At 53.8% G+C, this 27,228-nt stretch overlaps 1 protein-coding gene across 1 annotated transcript in view; it reads right to left on the bottom strand.

Annotated features, from left to right (window-relative positions):
• Window positions 1-27,228, bottom strand: part of CUNH7orf50 (chromosome unknown C7orf50 homolog) — a 101,364-nt gene that overhangs the window by 6,638 nt on the left and 67,498 nt on the right. The window lies entirely within an intron of this gene.

The raw sequence follows: 27,228 nt of genomic DNA, 5'->3' as shown, positions 1-27,228 counted from the left end.
AGATCAGAATCGTAGAATGCAGTCTCTGTTGTGGCCACTCTTTGCTGGTAGCAAAGATACTGCAGGAACCCAACTCGGGGTGGGGAGGTGGGAGAGGGCAAGGGGAAGGGGAAGAGGGAGAGGGAGGGGAGGGGTTAGAGAGGGAGAGGGAGAGACTGTGTGCGTGAGCTCTCTCACGTGGGGAGCCAAGTCCACATGGAAGCAACGCTTCCTTTCCTTACCCCGGCCCCTGCCGGGAATGAAGCACACAGCAGCTGGTTTTGCTATTTCCCCATCTTCAGAAACTACAAGAACAGATCCCTACTTCTGCTAAGTGGGCTCTGATTTCTCTCTTCAGAGACTTCTCCATGCTGTCTCTGGCACTGGGTTTGAACTAACTCCAACCATGCTGTTGCCTGCCTGCCCATGTTAGCAACACTTCTAATCCAGCAGTGGATCGTGAGCCCCCCCAAACCAACGGGAAACCCTGATATTCACATAACAGTTCATGATAGTAGCAAACATACAGTTATGAAGTACTAACGAAAGTAGTTCTATGGTTGTGGGAGGAGTGTCACCACAACATGAGGAACTGTATCAAAGGTGCAGCATCAGGAAGGTTGAGAAGCACTGCTCTACAGTAATCTATCACAGTGTTTCCCCTAAATGCCTCCTGCCCCCAAACCTAACACCGCCTCTCCGCTGGATCTCTGAGGGAGATCACAGTGGCACCTGTGAAGACTGTGGAGGGAGGTCTCTATGTGTAGCCACTGAAGTAACCACAGCTCAGTGCCATCACTGTAGCTTGGGATTGACGGAGAAAGGTCACATCAGTTAAGGCCATGGGCGCTGGGGCTGTGGCTGGGTTGGTATAGTGTTTGCCCAGCGTGCAGACACTGAGTTCTAGCCCCAGCACTGCATAAACCAGGCAAGGCGGAGCATGTGCCTATCCTGGTACTCAGGAGGCAGAGGCAGAAAGATCAGTTCAAAATAAGTCTGTCTGTCTCCGCTGTATTGGTGGCGGGATCACAAACATGCACCGTTGCAGTCAGCTTTCAGTGTGCTCTCACGGGATCCGATCCAGGGCCTCGGCTTGTCGGGCAAGCACTGGACTGACAGCCATCTCTCTACCTCCTGTTTCTTTTTTTTGTTAAGTTATTTTTTAAGAATTACTTATGTGGCCGGGCAGTGGTGGCACATGCCTTTAATCCCAGCACTTGGGAGGCAGAGGCAGGCGGATTTCTGAGTTCGAGGCCAGCCTGGTCTACAGAGGGAGTTCCAGGACAGCCAGGGCTACACAGAGAAACCCTGTCTCGAAAAACCAAAAAACAAAAAAAAAAAAAAAAAAAGAATTACTTATGTGTATAGGTGTTTTGCCTGCATATATATGTACGAGCACATGTGTACCTGGTGCCCTTTGATGTCAGAAGTGGGTGTCAGATCCCCTGAAACTGGAGTTCTTATCTCTGTAGCCCCTGGAGTCCCAGGATTAGAGCTACCATGCTCAGCTCTTTTTTTTTCTCTATCTTTCTTAAAAGAGAGGAGTGCATGTAACTCATGCTTGCCTTAAACTCCCCACACCGCACTGCACACACATGTACACACACACACACACACACACACACACACACGGCGCTGCACACACATGCTGGTCTGGTGGTTTAGAGCACTTGTTGCTCCTACAGAGGACCTGGGTTTGATTCTCAGGACCCATACGGTGGCTCTCAGTCATCTATAATTGCAGTGCCAGAGGGTTCAATGTCCTCTTCTGAATTCTGGGTACACGTGTAGTGCTCATATATACATGCATATAAAACATGCACATATATGAAGTTTAAATAATAACTTTTTAAAAACCCACAAAGTGTGGTTGCATTAAGAACAGTAGCTGGGGGCCTCAGACTTCTCATGCAGCGTCTGGGCTGAACACTTCTTTAGGAAATGCGTTTCTGTCCACATATCTTCTGAGTTTCATTTCCCTTGAGAAATGGCACCAATTTCACTTGAGAGGGCCCCGTGTACATGGTTCGGGCTGAGAAGCTCAAAAACAAAAAACAAAACACCAGAAAGTTGATTTGATGAGGACTGGCTCCTGATCTGGGGAACCTGGCAGTGCTGTCTGTTGCCTGTCCCATGGTACAGTGGGGACACCTGGGAGGCTGCACCCTGCGGAGGATCCTTGCATGGATGATGGTGTGAGCTCCCTGCTGTCCCTACCAAAGCCAAGAGGCAGGGAGGAAGCCAGGTGTCCTCGGTAGGCTAACAGCAGAACAAGCAGTCTTCCAGATGGCACATGCTGAAGGTTCCTCCATCTGCATCTCCATCGACACTTACGGCTTACACTGATCCAGGGCTAGCAGAGCAGGCAGCCTTTGTCCTATGCTGACAAGCAGGGCTTGCTGGGCGACTCTGGAGACTGAGAAGAAAACTGGACCATCCAACAGCCTTGGTAGCTAAGACTGTCTGGTCTCACACCAGGTGACCAGGTGTGTCTTTTCGGGGAAGTGGCTGTAGTCACCCTGTAGTCACCCTGTAAGATCTGGAAAGCTAAAGTATTCTCACCAGTGTCCATGACAGGATACCTGCCCAAGTCCAAGGTGTGAGAGCAGGTCCTCGTTGTCCCCAAGACTCAAGGACTCAGAGCACTTGGAGCTGAGGACAGATTGCAAGCACACAACTTCTACCACTGCTGAGATACCCCCCCCCCCCAGTCCATCTGTCTTCTGAACAGCACGGTGTGTGTGTGTGTGTGTGTGTGTGTGTGTGTGTGTGTGTGTATGTAGGTTAGCTGGCATGATCAGCTGCAAGCTGACTTGGAATTATAAAGCCCAGGCTAGCCTTCCCCTAGAGGCAATCTTGCCTCAGCCTCCCTGAGTTCTGGGAGTACATACATACACTCTACCCAAAGGTGTTCAGAAGAGTCCTGGCCAGCCATTCTGAGCCTCACTGGTAACAGGAGCCTGGCTGCCTGTTTGTGCCTATTGCCAGGTGAGGAGGCTTAACTCTACCATCTGTAAGCAGGGGCATCCAGGTGACCTGGTGTCTTCTGCCAGCTCAAAGCTGCAGGCAGCACTTTCTCCCCTGCCATTACCAGGTGGTGTGCAAATCCAGGACCAGCCTTGAACCAGGGCAGCTGCGTGGGCTTGCTTCTCGTTTGTTCTCAGGTTTAATCAGGAAGGCCTAGCTAAACCTTACTGTTTTGGAAGCCTCAGAAGCCACACAAAAGTGGGTGCTGTAGCAACCTCCCAGCTTCAGGCACCCCATCATTGCCTCAATCCTCTCCCTTGGGTTCCATGGGGGTCAAAAGAGGCAGACCAAGGGCCCAGCGTCCTTCCTGAACGAAGTTCACAGGGTAAAGAGATGTTCTCCCTCTCCACAGAGCCGGAGCAGCTGAGCTGCTGGCCCCGGCCGTGGTTCTACCTGTGCTGGGCCCAGTGTGACTGGGGTGTATTCTCCTAACAGAGATCTGTGCTGTCCTGGGGAGGCAGCCAGTGCTCAGGGTTTTTGAGCATCCACTGGTTTGGACATCTTGATCACACATTCTTGGGATTATGGAGGTGGTTGGTGAATATGCCCTGAGGATTGAGAGTTCAAGGCTGACTGACTTGAGCTTGGCAAGTCTGTCTCAAAAATAAACAAAACCCTCAAAGGTCAGTTGTAGGGCTTGGTGGTAGAGGGCCTGGTAGGCAGTGCCAGAAACACGGTTCTGTAGTGCCATCTTTCTTGGAGTGACTGCGGTGAGGGTGGAAGGACCCTCTGCTGTCCCCACCCCATCACGTGACCGGGGGGGTGCAGCTGAGTGGCAAAACATCTAGTCATTTGACCCGATTCACACAGGACAGAGTCCCAAGGGCAGAGCGGATGGCTGATGGGGCCCGGCACCTGGCTTTACCACACCCAGGCGGAGCCTCAAAGGCTGGTCTCTGATCCTTAACACCCCTAATGGCCTACAAGTGACAGCAATGTCTGAGGCACAAGCCCTGCAGAGGCTGGAGAAGCTGGATGACTCTGGTCTGGAGACCAGAAGCCCGTTCCCACTCCGCAGCCCCGAATCCCCCTCCTCCACTCACTTAGATTCAGCCTGAGTGCAGGGTCCCACAGAGGAGCTCGCCCTTGAGAGTGCACTCCAGTGCACAGAGCTCAGCAGACCACTGCCCAGCTATGCACACACCCCAGCAAACTTTCCAGAAAACAAAAGAACAACAAAATAATGAAGAATGGGGAGGGAGGGAGGGAGGGAGGGAGTTTTAAATGAAGTGTTTTATTTGGAGGTAATTACGGAAACACAGTAGATGTCAGAAGTGACCCGGGGACACCAACTGCCAGGCCACAGGTCACACGCAGTAGAATCAACTGGTGCTACAAAGGACACATACAGAGGGAGAGACCTGGAAGGCCCCCTCCCCCCTTCCTCCCTCCCCTCTCCCTAGTGTCTGCTTAGATTAAGATGATTAGGACCCCAGTGGGGTCAGGGCTTTGCTTCACTACACAGAGGAACCGAAGTCCCCTCCATCCTGAACCATGGAATAACCTGCACATCTGTATGATGGAGTTGGGAAGGTACTCATGGACAGCTGGGGACTGAGAGCACCTGGTGGTCTGCAGGCCAGGCTCTGTGGGCAGTGCAGGGGTGGACACCAGCTCTGTCGTCGAGGCGCTCACAGGCAGGCATACGTGAGCTCCTGGAGGACAGGGACAGTGGCTACCCCGTCCAGCTCTGCACAGCTGTGCCCTCGCCACCTTGGTGCCCAGGCAAGGGTCACACCCACCTAGGTATCCCCTTCTAGAAATGACTTTTCAAATGCACAAAGTAGTTATGTGCAGATGTGCACAAAATGCCACTTAAACTCCATGCTAAAAAAAAGACATAGATGCCGGGCAGTGGTGGCGCATGCCTTTAATCCCAGCACTTGGGAGGCAGAGGCAGGCGGATTTCTGAGTTCGAGGCCAGCCTGGTCTACAGAGTGAGTTCCAGGATAGCCCGGACTGTACAGAGAAACCCTGTCTTGAAAAATCAAAACAAAAAAAAAAAAAGAAAGAAAGAAAGAAAGAAAGAAAGAAAGAAAGAAAGAAAAAAAGACAGAGATAACGGCCGTGGCACCCGGCTTCCTTAACGAACTGACGGGCAGAAGTGACAGCAGGTCTGAGGCTCTCCCTGAGAAGTAAAGACACGGTAGACTGGGCATCACCAGCTGCCATGGGACACACGAATCCCCAGAGGCGATGCTGTCACTGCCACCAGGCCCAGGTTCTGTCCAGGCCACAGAGCCTTCTGCAGTCATGGTAGAAATACCATGTGTCATTTGGGGGTTAAAGGCAGGCCAAAGCCTAACCCTGACTTCAGGCTGCAGGTAAGAGAGTCTGGACCCCAGAGAACGACCTTTCTCCCAGGCTCCAGTCCAGACCGCAGGCCTCTAGGCTGCAGGTCCCCCACTGCAGAGGGGTTTTCTTGGCTCCCTGACCTCAACCCACTGACTCAGGCTGACCAGCCCCACCAACAAGGTCTCATCTGTTTTCTAGGTCTAACCTCTACCACTGCTGTCTCACAGGCTGCCACTCACGTGTCCACCATTACTGCATGGCCAGTCCCACCACGGGAGCAGACAGAGCCCAGGAGCTTGCAGGTGGGCAGGAGTGGAAGACTTCCTTGACTAGGACGAGGGGCCAGCCGCAGAAGAGAAAATCCATTCCCTCTGTCCCTTTGCCCGCAGGTCAAGGGAACTGGTCCCCGTAGCTCTGGCTCAAGTTTAAGTGCAAAGCTCAACTCGTCCATCAGAGAAGCTCCTGGGCCACGAGCCAGGACAGACTCAGTTCCTGCCACCCGAATCATGGGGGTGGGCGGGGCACAGGACAAGCTCCTACCCAGGTCTACTCAGAAGCGGCAGAAAGCAGCCAACAGGCAGGCAGAGGGCCCTGCAGCCGGGAAGATGGGGAGATCTATGATCAGACACCTGCCGCAGGTGACCCTGAAGTGAACGGAGAGGGGCTCGGAGGCAAGGATGCTGTGGACCGCTTTCTACACGGGTGAGCATGACAGACCTCCATGCAGAAGAGGGAGGCAGGCAGGCAGGACAGTAACTGGAAAAGCTGGCACAAGAGCCCCTGCACCGTGCAGCTCCGGCACTGCATCCCTGAGCCGAGACACAGTCTCATTTCAGCTGCAGCCTGCCTCCTTCTCCCTAGCTGGAGGCTTCTTTCTAGCCAGCGCCAGGTACCCACACCCCTTCTCTAGCGCTTCCCAGCCTGTCTGCCACCCAGAGATGCTTGTTCCAGCCTGAAGTGCCTGGCTGCCACATACGCCATTCCCAGTTCTATTTGAGCCTGTCGGTAGACATGTCCTTTGATTTTGGCTTCCTCTGGTATAGCAGCTGTGTCCACATCCAAAACTGCCTGGTGGACCCCCAAGTGACATTAAGGTCATGGAAGCTTTCTTGCTGTGGCCAAGAAAGGCCATTTCTCCTGCTACAACGGGCCCAGCAACCACCCTCCAAGGTCAGAGGGTTCTGTTCACCTGTGGAAAGAGACTCCCAAAACGGCACTTTTTTTGTTTTAAACAGCAGAAATGTGAAGACAGTGCTACAGCTCTGAGCCAATGAGGGCAGAGATGACCAGAACATACACACAGGCACAAATGACACTCACGAGATCCTCCGCAGTTGCTATTAATTTGTTTGTGCTGATCTTGCTATTGTAAAGCAAACTGGACTTCTAAAGCTTGAAAAACCCATTTAGCAAAGTGCAGAGTCATCCAAGGTACGGGGGCAAACAGTTGCAACTGGGCAGAAAATGGTGTCTCGCAGGAAAAAAACAATTATGCACAGCCAAGACTATCAACCACCAGGCTCCCACATTAGCTGAGCAGCCTGTGAGCCTATTTCTTCTGCTCCTGGCCAGTGATGTTGCAAGTACCAGCCTGTGAGCACACTGCAAAGTTCTCACCTCTAACTTTACCGCCTTCCCCATAGACTTCCTGCAGAAAGGCTCACCTGGGAGCAACTGAGAAGGCCTGCAAGCACGTCTGCCTCCTGGGAGGTGGAATAGAACCCTGGCAAGAGTGAAAGCAACATTACACCGGGACTTCATTAAGTGCCATAAAGTTTGTCGTCATGCCCCTCCCACTGTTCACACGCAGCTTTTTACTTAGGTTGCAATTTCTGGGTCAGGGCTCTGCGCACACCGCGGACACCCCCCAGAGTCCACACAGTGGGCCGGTTAATCTGGCAAGCGATGATCTCAAAGCCAGAGGTCTAAGACTGAGGGGGCCCTGACTGTGGGCTCCGGGGTGGGCAGGCAGGGAGCAGAGCGATGGGCGATGGGACACCTGGGCGACCTCGCGTGGCTACAGGGTGAGGCCGCCACCGAAGCCTCGGGGCCACCTGGCGCCGCCCGCACACGGCCGCGCACTGACCTCGCTCATAGGCAGCCGGGAATCGTTGGCGCGAACCACAGGGACCGAGGACGCTTCACAGCAGCGAGTCCAGGACGGGGCGGAACCAGATCCAGCCGGCTGGACAGTGACGCAGGGACGCTTGCGACCTCGGCGTGTGGGCGTGGCCTCTGCCGGGGCACGTGCCCGCACCAAGTGGCTATATGTACGGGCGGGGGGGGGGGGGGGAGGGGGCGTGGGTGGCCTCATCCATGGATAACCAAGGCTTGGTGTGTGTGTGTGTGTGTGTGTGCGCGCGCTATTGCCATGCCTCCGTCCAGCTCGCTGCGGACTTGTGTTCCATAGCTCTCGACACAAAATTAGGACAGGCTTTCAGCGTTTGGGAGCACTCACTGATCTTGCAGAAGGCCAACTGGCTTCCCAGAAACCACAAACATCTGCATTTCCAGTTCCAGAGGGGTCTGACGCGCGCTCTCTCTATCACACACACACACAGACACGCACACGCACACTGAGTGAATGCATTAATGAGGGGGGAAAAAACCAGCGATCCTTCTGCCTCAGTCTCTAGGTGCTGTCATTACTGGAATAAGACACCTTGCCAAGTGCCTACACAAGGACAGTAGGAAATGACCTACAGTTGGTAGTTAAGAACACGCTGCACTTCCACACCAAAGACTCTTGGTCTTGGCAGTGAAGGAAATATGGAGATGCACCAAGGTGGACCTCGGGGCACGTGATGAAAGTCTGCTCCCAGGGTCATGAGGTTGTGCTCCATTCATACACCAAGATGTCCTCCTACTGTGAGGGCTGCCAGGAAGCAGGGCTGGCGTATCTGGAGATGTGGGAGGAACTGTGGCATCAGAGCTGGCCACAGACACCGCACCACGCTCCAGTGGGGACAGACGCTGTGGTACTTACAAGGATCCTCTGCGCTATTTTTCCACTCAGTCAGTGGAGTGCAGTAGACTAGAGATGTTGATGCTCAGCGGAGTGCAGTGGAGTGCATTCAAAATACAACGTTGAAAACAGCAAAGGTAAAAGAAGAGGAGTCACCAGAACATCCTTTGTGCTTTGGCTATCTTGGCTAGTTTTGTTTGTGGTCAGCTTAACACAAGCAAGGGTCAGTGAGGATGAGGAACAGCAACTAAGCTCCATCAGATTGGCCGGTAGGCAAGTCTGTGGGTGTATTCTTTTTGTTATTTTTGTTAGTGATTGATGTGTGAAGGCCCAGTCCACCGTGGGCAGTGCCATCCCTTGGTATGTGGTCCTGGGTGCTAATAAGAAAGCAAACTGGGGTAGGTCACCGAGAACTAGCCAGCAATCAGCCCTTCCACAGTCTGCTTCAGTTCCTTCTTTGAGTTTTTGCCCTGACTTCTGTCTGTGATCGTGTGTGACCTGAGAGGGTTAGAAGAAATAAACTAACCCCCCCCTTACCCCCCCCCCCCAGTTTTTGGAGAAGCTGTTTTGGACTAAGTTAGATACCTGAGGTTGGCTGGGCAGCCCAGGGGGCCTGACCCCAACTCAGCCAGCCATAGACTGACTGGTGGTGACAGCCTTGGAGAATGAATGAAATCAAGGGGTGGGAAGTCCTTCCCCCACCCAGTACCTTCTCTATGGCTTGCTTTTTTTTTTATTTAAGACAGGGTTTCACTATGTAGCTCTGGCTGTCCTGGAACTCACTCTGAAGATCAGGCTGGTCTTGAACTCATAGAGATCTGCCTGCCCCTGCCTCTTGAGTGCTGGAATTAAAGGCGAGTACTACCATACTGACTAAAGATGTGGAAAAAGAAAAGACACCTTGCGGGCTTACAGACAATTCTGCTAGACTCCTCCCAGAGGTAAGTTAATAGTTAAGATAATAGTTATCACCTGCCGCCTTGACTACCTGCACCATCACCAGGTGAGGTTGGCCTGGCAACAGATAGATGACTGCTCACTTCCCCAGCCCCTCCTCTCTCTGTGTCTTTGTCTCTCTCCCTTTTTACCCCCGCCTCTCTATTCCCACGTGTTCCCTCTCTTCCTCTCTCTCTGTCTGGCTCTGGTCTCGAAGCTTGGCTCAGGTCTGCCTGGCCCACCCCTTCTACAGGTCCCTGCCCCCCCCATTCCTTTTTCCAAATAAACCTCCTCTATACCAGGTCTGTCACATGGTGTGATTTCTCAGGGGCACACTTGGCACAGGCCCACCAGGTTCCCCCTACTCCCACCACCACCGCACTGTATTTCATAACACCAATCAATACACTCTCACCCGTGGCCATACAGAAGGCTGCAGGAGACCCAAGTCTTCCTGGTGCAGCAGGGTGGGGGATGAGCACTGTTTGAAGGCTCTCATTCTTTTTTACATAATTAATGATGTGCTCAGTGATTGAGAGCACTTCCTCTCTCCTAAAAAAGCCTGGGTTTGATTCCCAGCACCCACAGCACGCAGCTCATAACTGTAACTCCAGTTCCAGGGATTCTGGCAAGCACGGCTGGAACACAGTGTACTCACAGACAAGCACGTACATACTCATACTTAAATAAAAATAAATAAAAAGTAAGGAGTGCCAGGGTCACAGCTGCCTGTCACCACAACTGGCTTTTCTCTCTTTTATTTTAAAATTCTTTTTAGATGTTCATGTGTGTCGATGTCTGCCTGCATGTATGTGCATACACTGAGTGCATGCCTGGTGCCCACCTGTGAAGGTCAGAAGAGGGCATTGGATCTTCCGGGACTGCAGTAACAGGTGGTGTGAGCTTCATGTGGTTGCTGGGAATTGAACCTTGGTCTTTTGGAAGAGCAGCCAATGCTCTTAATGGCTGAGCCATTTCTCTGTCCCCACCTCCTTTTTCAGACAGGATCATTCTGTATAGCCCTGCTTGTCCTGGAACTCACACCAGGTTGGCCTTGAACTCACAGGTCCACCTGCCTCTACCTCTGCTTCCTAAGGTGTGTGCCACAGTGCCTGGCTTCCATTTGCTTTTTTATTTCTCTGTTGGTCCCAGGGATGGAACTCAGGTCATCAGGTTTGCATGGCAACCACACTTACTCAGTGAGGCATCTTCCTGGTCCACAGTCTTACTCTTTCTATACATGTTTATTTCCTTTGTCGGGGGTGGGGTGGGGTGGTGAGCACATGGCACCGCAGAAGAGCACATGCCATGAATCTCGGAAGGCACAGGGTGATTTAAGGTAATTGGTTCTCTCCTTTTACCATGTGGGTTCTTGGGGTTGAACTCAGGCTTGGTGCCAAGGGCTTTTACTGGCTAAGTCTTCTTTGCTGACCCTGGTCTCACTTTTTAGTTCCGAATAGCCTCAAACTCCTAGCCTCTTGCCTCCACACCAAGTTGTGCACAGTGAAGTTGAACACACAGGACACAACTGAGTGATCAAGCTGGGGTGAGCTTGCTCTCACCAAGCCTGCTGCAGGACATGAGAATCAAGCTGGGGTGAGCGTCCTTTCATCAGCCTTTGCACAAACCCCTTGGTGCTTCTGTAAAAGACAAACACTGTCGGAAGAGGCTGAGGACGGCCCAAGCACGATGCTTGCTTGAAGACATGAGGACCCAGGTGTGGATCCTCAGAGTCTTAGTTTCTTTTCCTGTTATAAAATACTCCGATGAAGGCAACTTAAGAGAGAAGGAGCTGATTCTGGCTCACAGCTCAAGGCCAAGTCCACGGCATCCAAGAAGTCAAGGCAACGGGAACTCGAAGCGGCTGATAACATGGCATCAGGAAACAGGGCGAGATGACTACTCAGCTCTCTTTTCCTCCTATTTACAGTCACGTTCCCAGCCATTGGATGTCCTGCCTGTAACAGGGATGAGTCTTTTCATGTTAATTAACGTACCCAAGATCATCCAGAACAGGAATGTCAAGAGGCCCATCTCCCAGGTGATTCTAGATGCTGTCAGGCTGACAGTGAACACTGCCCATCACACCGGGCATCACAGAGCCTGGCGTGGTTCACTCTCGTTAATCCTGGTACTAGGGGTGGGGACAGGAAGGTCTCTGGAACTCTCTCCAGCCAGCCTAGTCTGATTGATGAGTGCCAGGATCAAGGAGTGTACTGGCTGGGTTTACGCCAACTTGGCACAAGCTAGAGTCCTTGGAGGAGAAGGCTTCCATTGAGAAAATGTCTCCGCAAGATTGGGCTGGAGGCAAGCCTTGTAGGGCATTTTCTTAATTAGTGATTGATGTGGGAGGGCCCAGCCCGTTATGGGTGGTGCCATCCTGGTGGTCCTGGGTCCTGAAGGAAACAGGCTGAGCATGGAAGGAAGCCCATAAGCAGCGCCCCGCATGTCCGCTGCAGCAGCTCCTGCTTCTTGGTTACGGCCCTGTTTGACTCCCTTCGATGATGAACAGTGCTGTGGAAGTGCAGACCAAATAAACACCATCCCTCCTGAGTCGCTTTGGCCATGGGGCTTTATCACAGCAACAGTAACTCTAACGAGGACAGGGAGAGACTTTATATCAAAATACAAGGTGGGGAGAGATTGAGACAGACACATGGCGCTGACTCCCGGCCTGCACTCACATGTGACTGCATGCACACACTTGGCTGTGGCTGGGCCACCCTCATGGCAGCCCATCTGCTTTGCACTCCACAGGCTCCCTGAGAGAGCCACACTGTAGGACACCATCATAGAAACGACCGCACTAAACCGCAGTGAGTTCTAGAGTACTCTGCAGTCACTGTAGCCAGGTTGGATGGAGCACTTCTTGCTTGTAGCCCCGGGGATGGCCTATGTTCGGTGCAAACTGAATCTGCTTCATTTGCATGCAGACCGGCTGATTGGTGCAAGAACACTTGCCACACCCCTTCATTTGCATGCAGACAGGCTGTGATTGGTGCAAGAACACTTGCCACACCCCCTTATTGACTAAGCAGCTCACCTGTAGGGAGGAGCTCAGGCTGGGCTGTCTCTTCTTACCTTTTTTTGGTTTGTTTTTTTGTTTATATTTGGAGGCTTTTTGCTATTCTTTTAGCGCGCGTGTGTGTGTGTGTGTGTGTGTGTGTAGGCCTGAGGTTGACAGCTGGAGTCTGATTATATGAGTCAAGACCTGGGGCTAGAGCTCACCAAGTGTAGCTCTAGGGATCCCACCCGCTTCTTCATAACATTGGACTTACAGGTCACGCCCACTAGGGCAGGCACTTAGTGACAGAAGGGGATATGAACTCCATCCAGTCCTCACACAGCAAGCACTTTATCCATTGACTCACATCCCCAGTTCCTTGCTAGCACTGTTGTTTGCCGGGGTGAAGGTGGGAAGGATGGGGGGGGGGGGACTGGCTGTCCTTAAACAGAGAGATGCTGCCTCCTAAGTGCTGGGCTTAAAGGCATGTGCGACCACCACCCAGCTCCTTGTCAGCATTTTATTGGACCCAATACCACAGCACTAGGGGAGCAGCTGTCTTCTAGCTGAATGACCAACCGGCTTATACGGAAAAGAGTATTTGCCCCAGTTACAGCAAACCTAGCATGCAAACGAAGGCTTCTATTTCCACCAATCACAGGCTCATCTCTTTCCAGTTAGGTCCTGATGTCCCTCTGTTAGGCCTAGGGGGAGTACCCTACCTCTGGCTAATGTGCAAATAGTTACATCTTGAGTACACAGGCTTGTGATTAGCAAAAAGTCTGGTACAAGGTGTTTACAATAGTCCTACCTTCAGGAGCCTGGAGCAATCAACTTCTATCATTGAGGAGTTAAACTTATGCCTTAAGGGTCACTCACTGGACTCATCTGACTGACAGTTCCTTTGCTCAAGGCAGCCTGGCAAGCCAGGGAGAGCCTAGCAGCTGCCAGGAAGGGGGGGGGGTCTCACTGCCCACCCCTCGGAATACTTGTTAATACAGGGAAGTCTTACTAGACTTAAAGACTTTATCATTAGCGCTATTAGTGTTAGGATTTTCGCAGCATTAAGACCTCACTTGTTCAGCAAGAAGCGGGTGCCTGTTTCACTGGGGTCAACCCAGAAAACCAACCAGACCATCCCTGTTATGCATGAAGCCCAGCTCCAGCCACTGACACTATGCACAGGAGTGGGGTTTCCTACACACTGTTTCATGGGCACTCGGAGGCCTCTGAAAGCCCCACCTTTCTTCCAGGACACAGTGTTGGAGGGTTAGCCTGCAGCCCTGTGTGTTCTTCATTGACTGCAGTCCGTCCTCTGCTCTGATGACTCTCAGCTAGAATGTTCCCTGTCACTCAGTGCAGTAGAATGGCTGTCAGTGATGGGGGCCCAGGCCGCGAAGGTGACCTTTTGTGGGTCTGAGTGTCAGACAGAGGCACATGCTGACAATTGGGATCTGGAGGAATCACATCCCCCAAATGAGGACAGTGTCTGTGCTATGGCAGTGTCACTTCTCTTTGCCTCCTACCTAGTCAGCAGCCAGAGTGGCCTGAGTGGCCATGGCAGGTGGGGAACAGTATCTCTGGCACACAGACCAAGTGAGGGCAGGCTTGGGGCAAAGCCAGACACATGCATCTCTATTTTTAGCACCTGCCATCGGAAAACCACCTCCTTCTGCTTCCCTCTCCAGCTGCCACTGTTGGTGCCCGCTATGATCTGCGTAGGGCCAGAATGTCTAGGTCCTGGAGTTCCAGCAGGGCTATGGCCTGTCCTGGTGCAGAGCTCCTGATGTCTCAGGCTAGAGAGGATGAGGGCGAGGCTCTGGGGAGCAGGGTTCCAGGGCCACAGGGAAGGCTAGGGGGCTAGGTGTATGCAGGCAGACCCACGTGGCTGGCTGCTCCCACCACATGTGAAGGCAATTCCTGTTGTTTCTGGAGCCTCCTGAGGGCAACTGCTCACATGCCTGTGACTAGGGCTCCGAGAGGGGACTTTGGTCAGGGCAGATGCTCTGTTAGTCAATAGTCCCGGATACTCCAGCTTGTCACCAACAGAAGACCGTGACGAGGTCTTCTGAGTGTGGACTGTGTCGCTGCATGCCAGGCTCTCCTCTGCCAAGAGCAACTGAAAATGATATCGGGATCATCTGGAGGCTGGAAGGCCTAGCTGCAGCTGGAGAGTAAGCCTGGACCTTCTCGTGTTACTAGTGGGAAGATCTGTTTCCGTAGAGGACAGGAAAGGGCCGGGCGGGCAGCCAGAGTACTGGGCTCTGTGAGAAGGGATGAGAAGGGTATCGGAAAGGGCATGGGCACCTGTGCTGATGGAGATGCCCCGTGGCTCACCATGCAGGAACTACAGCTTCAAGTGAACTCACACCACCTGCCCCGCCCCCAGCCCAACTCCTCCACCGTTCCTTATTTGGATGATCAGTGAGATGACTCTTTTCCTGTCATTCCAACACTTGGGAGGTTCAGGCAGGAGGATCGCAAATTCGAGGCTAGTCTGGGCAAGACATTGTGTCAAAGATAAAATAAAATAAAGTCTGTAATGTGCTAGGTCCTCAACAGCAGTAGGTTATACTCATATAACTCTACAAACAAAGTCATCCATTTATTGAAAGAAAACCTCATGGAGATCAGGCTGGCCTTTACAATTGCTCTGCAGGCAAGGCTGGCCCTGCGCTCTCGATCTTCCTGCCTCCTGCATGCTGGGATGACAGGCGTCCACCTCTATCCCTTGTTTATCTGGTGCTCGGGATGGGTCCTAGGCTTTATGCATGCTAGGTAAGCGTTCCACCAACTTAGCTAGAACCCCTAGCCCCTGTCATAAACTAATACATTAACTTAAAAATATTCCCTGCCCCTGGTCAATGTGTTCCCTAGATTCTACCTAGAATCTACCCAACAGTGCACAAATGCACAAGAGAAAGTGGAGAAAAGGGACCAGTGAGGACAGAGGTGACCTCAACAACACGCCAAGCCCTTGAAAGACCAAATGCACGGCTCGGCTCGGGGAAACGGGGCCACGCTCAGGTTCCTGCCCAGCAGTTCGAAGAGCCCTTGTCGTGGAATGCAGCTGATCTTATCGACGGCCACTCCAGAACAGCCAGGAAGACCTGCCAAGTCCCAAGAATGTGGCCTGGGAAGGGAACTTCCGGCGTTTCCATGGTGCTTGGCCTCAGCAGGGCACTGGGCTGCTGCGTGAGATGAGACACGTGACCGCAGCGTACATGGCACGCAGGAGGCCTGAGCAGGGGCCATGCCTGCCCCAGGAGCCCTCCCTGCAGCACAAGGCCAACTCCGTGGAATTTTTCAAATATCAACCCCAGAGCATGAGGTCGGGCAGCGCTTCACACACCTCTATCATGTCCAAGATGACTAGCTTAGGGACTAGCCTGCTCAGTGGGAGGATAACCTGCAGCTAGCGTTGGCAGCTGGGGCCCTCTGCAATGGTTTCCTTGCCTGGACTCTCCTCCAGCGGTGCCCTCACATTGAACATCTGTACTGTGCTTCCCACGGTGCAGAGCAGGACACCAGTGGGGCCTCTGCACTAGGAGGGTGCCCAGTTAACCAGCAGCACTCCTTAGTTGTGAATGAAGCCTCAGGGGGACCTTCTGGTAGACCCGGGAGACCTGACACTTCAGGGATGGGTAGGACAGCCCAGACTCTCACCAGGAACCCTGAGGGTTATGTATTTATGGCTAGTTTTGGTTTTGTTTATGTGCCTACGGAGCCCAGAGGACCACCTTGGCAGCCATTCCTCAAGTGCTGCCCACCTAGTCTTTATAAGACAGGGCTGGTTTCTGTGGGGTGGGGTTGGGGGTGATGGCGGCCTGAAGCATGAGAGTAAGCTAGGCTGGTCAAGGGGCCCCAGGGAGCTGCCCGCCACCTGACTAGCTCGACAAGCACATGCTACCTACCACACTCAATCTTTCTGACACGGATTCTGAGGGATCAAACATAGGTCCTCATTCTTGCAATTGGGCAATTCCAGGACCCTCCCCTCACTTTTGACAGTCTTGCTTCTTGCTTTGCAACCCCAGTTGGCCCAGAATTTGCTATGTAAGCTACAACTACCTCGGATTTATGGCAGTCCTCCTTGCTTCTGCCTCTGGAGTGCTGAGATTATAGACGGGCACCACCATGCCCAGTTAGGCTGTCTCTCTCTCTCTGTCTCTCTCTGTCTCTCGTATATGTGTGTTTTGTTGTTACTGTTTGTTTTTTAAGACAAGATCTCATGTATCCCAGGATGGCCTTCAGGTGACGATGTAGCCAGGGACAGCCTTGAACTTCTGACCCTCCCTGCTCTACCTCCTGAGTGCTGGGACTGCATGTATGTACCACTACCTCTAGCTTGTGTGGTGCTGAGGACAAACGCCGGGCTTTCCTGAATGTTAGGCAAGTACTCTAAATGGAATCAGTCCCACTTTCACGTTGGACAGCAGCTACACAGTGGATCAGGGCTGTTTTCTCCAGACAGCTCCATTCAGGCGCCTCAAGGACCCGGGAATCACGAGTCGTGAAAATTACAAACTATGATGGGGGCAGGTGCACCACCCGCCAGCATTCAGGCGGCCACGGCAGGCCACGGGGGCTGTCCGTTCCGACTGGGGGCGGGGCCTGCGGGAGCTAAGCACCCGTGCCAAGAAAAGGGCGGAGCCACGTGAGCTGTGGGTCTGGAGAGAGGGCGGGGCCTGACAGCGTAGCTCGGCGGGCGGGGGCGGGACCGCGCGAGCGGCCCCCGGGGGCGGGACGGGGTCACGTGTGTACACAGCCCCCGCGGCGTGCGCGCCGTGAGCTCCGCTGCCTCCTACAAGCCCAGCTGCCCGCCCGCGGCCGGTGCGCGGGCCGCCGCCCAGCGAGCGGTGAGTGGGGCCCGGGGCGGGGAGCCCCTAGTGCTCCGTCCCGGGCCGGAGGGGACCGCGCCAGGCTGCGCTGGGTGGGCGCCAGGGGCCGGACGCGCGGTCCTGAACCCGCGGCGGGCGGTGGGTCTGCTGCCTGCGTAGGCGGACGGGCTCTCCCAGGACACTACCGTTACTACCTTCGTCCCTTCTGATGGTTAAGAGCGTCAGGACATTTGGAACCCGTGCGTAGAGATAGCGGAACTTGCGCCATCGGCCCTGGACATTCACCGGGCAACGGAGGCAACGCCAGTAACTAGAAACCCCAGCTGAAGGGATACAGCTCCTGTCCGCAGGCTTGCTGACTGGGGCTAACTTAGTACCCGCTGTCCAGAACAGCACCTGCCAATTTAGCGCGCCCCGTCTGTGATTATGTTCTTGAGAGCCGAATTCCTGCTCTGGTCCTGACCCAGTAGCCTGACATCTACATCCACCCCCATGTATCAGAGAGACATTAATAACCTGGGGGATAAGGTAGCTTTAAAGAACTATAAATTAATCCTATTGAAATGGCTCTGGACGTGTCCCTGAGGCCATTCCATGCATAGGGGACCAGGCACTATCTCTGAGAGTGCAAGAAGACACTATTAATAATTATACCAAGGGTACAGTCACATTGCCCTTAACCTGTCATGTAGGTCTTTGAAGAACTACAAGGTCCAGATTTCCAAACTAGAACCTCTGGTGTCTCCCAGGGCACAGTGTGGCAGAGTAGACTTGGTGTCCCTGTGACTCTTGAATGGGTTCATGAAGAAAGTTGAGACGCATCCACCCAAACCTAATGTGAGGGTCCACGGGGATTTAGGTCAGGATGTGTGGGCTGAGCATGAGAGGGTGCCTGTGTGGGTCACAGGCTGGAGGAGAGGCTGCTCGATGGGCTTTCTCTCTTCACCCCACAATGTCCGAGCGTGATTCCCTCCTTTAATGACACAAACGTACTGAGACACATCAAGGCAGAGCCTCTGGGGGAGCAGGAGACCACAGATTGACAGGGTAAGTGCTCACAAGCGGGTTTTCTGTTTTCCTTAAACCTGCCCTGGTTACTTGCTCCTGCCTACAGCCTCTTAGCTTCCCTACAGCCCAAGCTGTCCTGACCTGGCAGTGGGACAGTCAACCTACAAGTCTGGCTGGCCAGCACTGGGTCACATGTGTCCCTGAGCTCTCAAAGGTCCCAGTCCAGGACTCCAAGCACCACAGAGGCTTCAAAGAACAGAGAGGACTCTTCTGCAGAGAGACATGGTTGAGTTTTCTGTCTGGTTTGAGATATTGCTGACAGAGCCCTCTCATCCTAAGACAAAGCAGAGGGGCAGACAACCTGTGCACTCCAGTGTCCATCCCGGGGGCCCTTGCATACATTCCACAGCAGGAGGAGTTAGCAGTTTCCCCATCTGTATTAGGACCCGAGTAAACCCAGCAGAGGACTGTTGTGATCAGAGCGAATGGGACAAGATGAATAAAAATAACCACCAGAGCCAGATAACATCTGTGGCTCCGAACACTTCCCTGCAGGTGAAGCCACACCCAGTTTTTTAAAAAGCTGAGGTTATCAGGAGCCCAGATGGGGGTGCACGCCTACCCAGTGACTGAAATGGAGACTTTATCTGTTCTGAGTTTGCTCCTTGCTCTGAGGACGCCTCTACTTATCTAGCTTTTGTTGGTGCTTATTTCTCCCCACCTCTTCTCCATGTTGTGTCTGTAGTTGAGGCTACAGGCCTCAAACTGTGTCAGTCAGGGAAAGAAGTCCAAGTTAACAAGTAAGCTGGGAGCAAAAGAGTAAGTTCTATCTTCCTCCAGGGAAAAAGGAAGCCCAGGGTACCATATAGGCGCCCTGCCTGCTCTGAGGTAAAAGTAATTTGGTCTCAGCCTCTCTGTCCCCCACCCAGCTTTTCTGTAGCTGGCAGCAGCCCCTCTGCAGAGACAGACAGGGTGCTGTTTTTAATGTATCTAAGGCGAGCTGCCTGGTCCAAACTTGATCCTCTGCACACAGACACGGTGCTGTGCTCAATGTGTCTGAAGCAGGGTGCCTGGCCATGCTCCTTCCTCTGCATTGTGAACTGTGGAGAGCAAAGGCTCGGAGAATCCAAACCACTCATGTACGTCATTCGGCTTTCTTATCACAGGCCAGGAAGGCGCAGGGGTGGTTACAGGAATCAGCCTGCGCAATCCATGTGCGCAAAACGCCGGCCACAGCCTCTGCCTTCCCGGGATGTGAGCTCCTGCGGCTGAGTGTTGTTTGCCAAGGCTTCTGATCATTACTACAAAGGGAAATAAATATCCAGAAGTCTTTTTGAAGCACTTAGTGTTAAAACATGTAGCCAAAGTTGAGTCTCCTGGTGCACAGCAACCAGGTGCCCTTATACCAATCCATCAGGCCTACAGCAGCTGATGGCCCTCTGTGATTTGGTTGCATATAAATCTGAATGTCGAAGGGGTTAAGGCATGACCACAGTCCTGTACAAGGGGCACCATGTCCAGTCTCTGCTGTCCTTTCATTTACATACCTCCAGCCAGGCTCTGGGACACAGCATGGGAGCCTCCCCATCTGCACTACAAAATAAGTTGGGAGATGGTGTCATCCAGTGCCTGGCGGAGGGCCTGTGGGGACATGGGTCAGAGAGGTGTCCCCAAAGGTGCACTCAAAGATCCGCCAGATGAACAGGGAGCAAGGACCTAGGTAGGCTGGGCCTGTAATGAAACCCAGAGGTGTGTTTTCTCTTCCTCCCTCTCTTTTTAATGGTATTGGGGATGGACTGCAGGACCTCATTGAACATGGTAGGCAAGTGGCTTGAGGCTGAGACACCCTCAGCCCCTCATTGGGGGATTCGAGGCAGATGACTGCCTGCCAAGCCACACCCCCGAGCCTTCTGTTTACTTTGAGACAGGGTCTGTCCCAAGTTGCCTGGGCTGGTCTTGTATTATTACTCTGCAGCCCAGACTGACTTTGAACTTGGACTCTTCCTGCCCTAGTTCCCTAGCAGGCAGGATACCTAGCTCGTGCCATCACACCTGGTAGACGGATGGTGCCAGCCTAAGCTGTGAAGCAACAGGCAACAGAGATGCCCCTAAACACCAGAGGATGGGATTTCCTAATTAAGAGGCAATCAATGAAACACAGAGTGATGAATGAGTCTGCTCTAGCCACATAGGAACAGGAGGGTCGGGGTCTACTAGGTGTCTGGAGGCTGTTACCTTTGGGCTACTTCTGGCCACCCAGAGTCACAGGAGACCACTCTTCTTAACTCAGTGTGGCCATGTTGTTGCTAGAGAAATCCACTAGCAATGAGCTAACCTAGACCTTGTGGACTCATTGTAAATAAGGTACACACACACACACACAAAATGTCAGTGTCTCATCTTTAAATGCTTTGACAGCCCAGCCCAAGAATGGACTCTTGTCAGTTGTGATGACGAGCAGGGTCACTGCTGTGCCACTGTGTGTTTGCTGAGCAGAGAGCCGGTGAGGGGTCCGAGTAGCACAGAGCCTCAAGAATTTTAAGTTATGCTCGGACCCCCCCCCCACTTCCCTTCCTGATTCCACATTCCTTGGAAAGCCATAAATACCAGCCAGTGGAGCCAGCTGTTTACCCTGTAGTTTAATACTAGAGAATCATCAGGGCGCTCGCTGCATCACCATCAAGCCCCGAGCCAAAGCAGACTGCATCTGCAGAGCCTCTGCCACTGATGGCCAGTGGAGAAGAAAGCCAGGTCCCCAGAGTGAATTCTGGAAGGTCTTGACATTTGCCCTTGTTGCCACACCCCACCCCCACCCATGATGGCTCGTGGGCACCGTGTCTCTTGGGCTCCTGTGCTCTCGTGCCCATCCTCCCTCTGATTTCCTCTTCCCATGTGTCAGTTGACACAGAGTCTGAGTGAAAGGTCACAGACCAGCTTCTGTTGCTCTGATGACAGCTAGGGAAAAGACTAGAGATCTGTGCCTTGTGCTCCCAGGGCTTAGCAAGCACTCCTGATGCCCTAGCCCCCGACACCCATGCTTGGGGGAGTTGCCTAGTCTAAATCTGAGGAAGCTGAGGGACAGGATGGCAGTGATCTGTCTCATCAGAGGGGCACAGTCTGTAGGCAGAAGGGCTGGCAGGAAAGCCTCAGCCGCTGTGCCTGTCTGTCACAGGAAGAGGGGCTGAGCTCCCAAGAGCTCTGAGCACAGGCTCACTATGCCCATGTCGTTTCAGCTCTCCTTCCTGAGTGCAGCATACACTGGGCCACAGGGGTACTCAGTACCTGTAGGTAAGGATGCTGTTTAGGGCTTGGCACAGTGGCTTATGTCTGTAATCCCAGCATGCAGGAGGCTGAGGCAGGGGTCATGAATTCACGGCAGGTCTGGCCTTCAGACTAAAACCCTGTTTAAAAACAATAACAACACAACCCTCTATGTAAAAATGAGCACAGCCGTGCCGGAAGCACCCTGATGTGGCCTGTTGGGGACACAGAGGCCCTAGGCCCTCTGTGGGGACAGCATCCACTGCTTACCTGTCCCCATCTTTCTATCTCTCAGGCCCAGTGGCCACTCCCAACTTAACCCTTGCCACAGTTCAGGAAAAGAGCACCCACACTGTTGGTTCACGACCCCAGGTCATGATCTATAGCATGTGAACCTGCTGTTCACCACAGGTGCTACAAGGTTGCCTGTGCAGAGGTGCCAACCTCACAGGGGATTGTTCCCCTGAACCTGGCTCTGAGCAGGGACCTGCTGATTGGCAGCATAGTGCCACAGAGTGCTCTGGGCAGGTGCGTTGAGACTGTCTAAGGGTGAGCCACATACAATGGACACACTTGGAATCCCAGTACGTAGGCAGCTGTAGCAGGAGAATCACAATTTGAGGCCAGCCTGGGCTACCTAGTGAGACCCTAGTCTCAACAGAATCCAAGACCCCAAAGTTATGTCCTCAGGTTCCAGAGCGAGATGGAAACTCCTGACCTGGACAGGTGCTTCTTAGGGACTTGGAGGCATCTGAGAACAGTTATGTTCTGGCTGAGGACACTGTCCTGCAGGCCTCTGTGCTCTGGGATCCAGATGAGGCTTACTTTCTTTAGTTCTCCTGGATGGCCCAGAATGACAGAGAAGAGGGAAGCCCATTGGAGAACGTGGGTGGACTGAATCTTCCCTTAAGCTCAGGGGCTAACAATGCATCCCTGCCTTCCGGCCCAGACGCGCTGGGCACAAAGGACTCTTCATCAGGAGACCGACCCACAGCCACGTCTTCAGAATGCCAAGGGTAGTGTCTGAGGCAGAGAGAACCATCACCTATGTGCCCACCAGCCTCTCAGCTCCAGGTACTAATTAGGCCTCACCTCACCAGGATGGAGGCGGGGCTCATTTCCCAGCCTTTCTGTCAGACTTGGAAGGGTGATAAACAGGTTGGCTGAGGTCATCCCAGAGTCAGCAAGGCGGCTTGGGCAGGAAACAGGAAACGCAGAGTCCCAAGTTCTTCCCTGGTGGCTATTCTGAGCTGGAGTGAGGGACTGACTTTGCACCCACTGTCATTCCCCCAGTCCTCTATCGACACCTCGCCGGGGGCCCCCAGCAAGCCCCAGTGCCGTCTAGATTTGTCAACACAAGGAGAGCCTCCTTGTCCTGGTCTTGGTCCTCTGTGACACCTGTGCCCTGCCCTGCCCTTTGCTGCTTTGTGGGATGGAGGAGAGACTGCGAAGCCATTGGCTGAGGGATTCAGCTGAGTGAGGACTATCTCTGCTCTCACAAACAGCCAGAGGTGTCCCCTTGCTCCCATGAGGCTGGCCCCCTGGCCCTTCCCTTGGTCTTCTGCTGACTTCACATGCTGGGACCTGAAGAGCCTTCACCTGAGGTTGTACTACTGTTAGTGTCATGGTGTGTGTGCGCGTGCATGTGTGTGTGTGTGTGTGTGTGTGTGAGAGAGAGAGAGAGAGAGAGAGAGAGAGAGAGAGAGCAAGCATGTGTAAGCCAACATCACCCATGTCCCCTTCCATTGTTCTCCATTTAATGTTGAAGACACTCGCACGGAAGCTGGAGCTCAGTGGTTATCTATGGGCTGGCCAGCAAGGTCAGGAGATCTACCTGCCTCTGCCTCCCTGTGCTAGGGTTACAGACACACAGTCTCCTCCAGCACCTCATACAAATGCTGGATCAGGGACTCATGTTTGCATAGCAAATGCTTTACCAACTGATCCACGCCACCCCCTTACCCTTTTATGACTGTAATTAACAAAAGCAAGTATGAAAGAGGGCAAGTGAATCACTGTATCATTCAGGAACTCATTAACAAACTAACTGCAGTCTTCTTGGGTAGCCTAAGGCCTGTGTGGTCCTAGCTCCTCTGTCCTCTTAGCCAAGGCTCCTGTGCTTGGGTGAACAGGTGCCCGGAATGAGGGGCATGCTGACCTACTACTTAAGGGCTCTGTCCCTGCAAAGTTGGGAGTGAGTCTGGGCTGGTGCTGGCCAGATCCTGAGTGGGTAGCACCTTCCATGAAGCTGTGGGCACGGAAGGAGACCATGTGGAGTGTGCGTCTCTGGGGAGACACATCTAGGGTCAGTGGAGCCTGAAACTAGCAGGCCAGCTGGGAGGAGGCTGGGTCTTCAGAGACAGAGGGTCAGAAGAAATCAAGAGCCCCACTGATGGTGTGGGGCCACTCAGAGCTGGCAGACAGACGCAGCAGGGCCGGGCTATGATTGGGAGGAGTCTGTAGCTGCCAAGTTAAGAGTGGCAGCCAGCAGGAAGAGTGACAGGGCACTGAATAGGAGACAGGGCCGGAGGCTGGCCTGGCTTCAGAGGAATGACTTGGTGCTGAGGCTGAGGCTGTGCGAAACCAAAGGAGACCTGGGTGGGCGAGGACTGTGGGGGAGGGCTTGGGGGACGGGAACAGCCTGAAATAGGAATGGAAGAAAGGCGTGATAAGGGCAGGGTCTGGTGGGATCAGGAGGAACGTGTGTGTGTGTGTGTGTGTGTGTGTGTGTGTGTGTGTGTGTGTGTGTTGGACGGCCGAAAGGTGGGGGGCAGGTGGGGTCTTCTGGCAACCCAGAGCACCCTCAGCTTGGGCTGGGCCAGTGGGCAGTGCTTTGTGACTAGAGGGAAAGTTTTCTCCCTGGTCTGCTGGCAGAGGTTGGCAGGGGCCCAGAAGTTGGGTCATGAGTGAACACCGCACTCTCTCAGGCAGAATGTGACATGCGCTGGGGGCAATCTCAGTGCTGGGCCTCTGCTGTCTCCATGTTGTTGCACAGGGTGGCACCTCCCTGGAACCTCCCCTGTCACTGGACAAACTCAGACATCACCTGGCAGGCACAGAGTATACTCTGTGGAGACCACTAGACAATTTCTCCCCAGCTGCCCACTGGTTTGTAATCCAGTTTCTCAGAAAGGAAATTGCCAGATGGGCTGGCTAACTGGAAAGACAGCCTAGCCCAGGTCAGAGGGTGGAAACCAAATCATTGTTCACTGGCTACAGGAAGTCCATCTTCTCCAGCAGCAGGGGGACAGGAAGGAAGCTGTAGGGAGACAGGAACCCTGGGAAGCCTGTGAGCACACCCGCACCCACACGCTATTGGGGGCCAGCCTCCCCAATTCCCGCCTGTGGACAGGGAGGATAGTTGGCTGAGACCACTGAACTCGCTGAGACACTACTGTTAGGTGTCCACAGCCTCAAGAGGGGGAGCCCCACTGTAGGGTGCCCCAAGTGGAACTGACTGGATTGAGGTCCCCAAGGCCAGAGCTCTACAGCAAAGCACAGAGACTGGCTATGGTTCTGGGGCCTTGCCTGCTGCTCCCAGCTGTCATTAGGCCATCCCCAGCTAGTCCTCCCCAAGCCACAGCCCACACCTTAAGGTGGGGAGGGAACACTCTCAGGGTTGTCACAGAGACATTCCCAGGGCAGAGAAGTGGGGATGGAGGCTCTAGCAACACTGTCAGACCTACACCTCAGCCGTGGAGGCTGCCGCTTTTGGGCTCTCCCGGCTGTGCCTGCTGGGTGGGGGAGAGGGGCGGCAGCATCGAAAGCCTCAAGGATATCACTTTTAGAAGATAAGTGAAAGCAGGTATTACTCTGGATTTTTTTTTTCATCTGAAATAAAAGTTCTGACAAGTAAGAAAATTTCAAACAGCAGTTACCCGATAGCTGCTAGACAGTGCTTATCGCTGTTCAGCACCTACAGACGGGCAAGAAACACGCCTCTCTGCAGTGCATCCAGGCTGGATAAACAGCACGGCGCGTCTCTCAGACCCAGGCCATGGCAGGCAGCACATGAATATGGCGGGAATTCTACCCAGACAGACACTATACTGTTCCACACGATGCTTTCCCTGAAGCCCAGCTGCTCGCCCAGCATGGGCCCCGAGCTCTACCTCCTGCCCCACTTCTCACTGCAGGCCATTAGCAGTCCAGGCAGCTGCTGTGCCCACCAGGCTGCATGGGGGCCACGCCAGGGCAGTCCTGCCAGGCGACAGTGCTCTGTTGCCAAGTAGTAGCTCCCGCCTGCTCTTGTGGCCCCGGACGGGTCCCATGTATGCACATCTGGAAACGCACGTGTGGGAGGCTTCGGACCCCCTGCCCCAGCTCTGATGTTTTCAATTCGAAGCCTGCCCTGTGGCACCGCTGTGCCTTCAAAGAGCCGTGTGTGTCCCTGGGCCTGCAGTGAAAGCAGCCAGCATCTCTATGGCAGAGTCTCAGAGAGGTCCAACTATTTTGTCCTTAGTTCTACAGACAAATGTCTGTTCAGTTCACTTCCTCCAGGGAAAAGGGAACTCAGGACTGAACTAAACTGCTCTGGGTCCCAGAACCTGAGCTGCTTGGACCCAACCTGCAGGCAGGCCCTCCCTGTCCAGGGGCTGGATTCCCTGTGGGGCAGATGCAGAACCCCTCCACCCCACCCCTGCCCCCAGCACAGTGCAGAGGATAGGAGCATACTTGATCTGGAGGGCAAACTGTCCAAGTGCCGCCTCTCCTCCCGAAACCAGCTGTAAACACAGATAGGGAGGGGCCTCCGGGCCTGCCAGGGGAGGCGGCAACTTTGTGAGTAATTGACTCAAGGAAAACAAGTGCGGCAGGAGCTGTGTGTGGTGCTCACGAGCGAGCATCGCTGGCTGGGGTTCCTGAGACACGGGCTCTGGCCCGGCATGCTGCCTGCTGCTGGCCTCTGGAGCCCACAGCACAGAGGAAGGAGGGACTTGAAGTAAAGGTAGGAGCCTGGTGGCTGTCACTCACTGCTGCTGGCTTGGTGGAGCAGAGGATGAGGAGGCTAGAATTGAGGACCTGCCACCAATGTGAGTCAAACAGACATGAGCAAGAGGGGCAGAACAGACTCCTGGGGCAGAGCAAGTTCTTGGACAGTATCTGTCTACAGTGCAAGGTCTGCAGGGCATGGTCGCTGTCCTCAGGCTGGGGGCCCTGTTCCCATCAGAGGACCTTGTGGCCTCTCACAGCCTCGGTCCCCACACTGAGGAAGAGGGTTAGAAGTGGACCAGATGGAAGACTTTCCGTAAAGCTTGATCTATAATGCTAACCAAGGCCAGATCAGCAGCAACGTGGCAGTGGGGCTGGGGACCAGGAGAGGACAGAACACTCACTAATATCCACCCGGTACCCACAGAATACCCACTCTTCCCTGAGGACCGTGGCACTGTGGTCTGGTGGATGAGGCTCCAATAATGTGAGCCACCACGAGCCACCAAAGCCAGGCGTCACATATCCGATATCCCGGGCCTTCTGTGCTAAGTACTAGGGGAGGCTCCACAGGACAGAAGGGAACAGAACAGTCCCGGAGGAGATGACCAGAAATGATAGAGATGCCACAAAGGGACACACCTCAGGATCGGGCCAGGAGCTGGTGTACACTGACCCTCCAGGGGCCAGTTTCTAGTCCCCCATGAAGCAGGCGGGGGCACCAAGTGAAACCCATGTCTGGTGGAGGATGTAGCAAGCATTTGTCCTCCGTGGAGGTCAGGGCCACTCAGTACAGGCAGGGCCCCGCTCCATGGCCTCACTTTTGTCCGAGCCGCTGGGAGCACAGGTGAGGACTGCAGGGTCTTTGCGCAGTGGCCTCCCACGTGCTGCAGCTGAGTTCCCGCATCACCTGCTGATCGGGACCCCATGTGCCTGACCTGGGGAGGAAGACAGGCCGATGTCCAGAGACACACGATGCCCCA

The sequence above is a fragment of the Grammomys surdaster genome, unplaced genomic scaffold, assembly GCF_004785775.1.
Source record: "Grammomys surdaster isolate TR1022 unplaced genomic scaffold, NIH_TR_1.0 126109, whole genome shotgun sequence".
In the NCBI taxonomy this organism is placed as follows: Eukaryota; Metazoa; Chordata; class Mammalia; order Rodentia; family Muridae; genus Grammomys; species Grammomys surdaster.
This window is presented reverse-complemented; position numbering and strand designations above follow the sequence as displayed.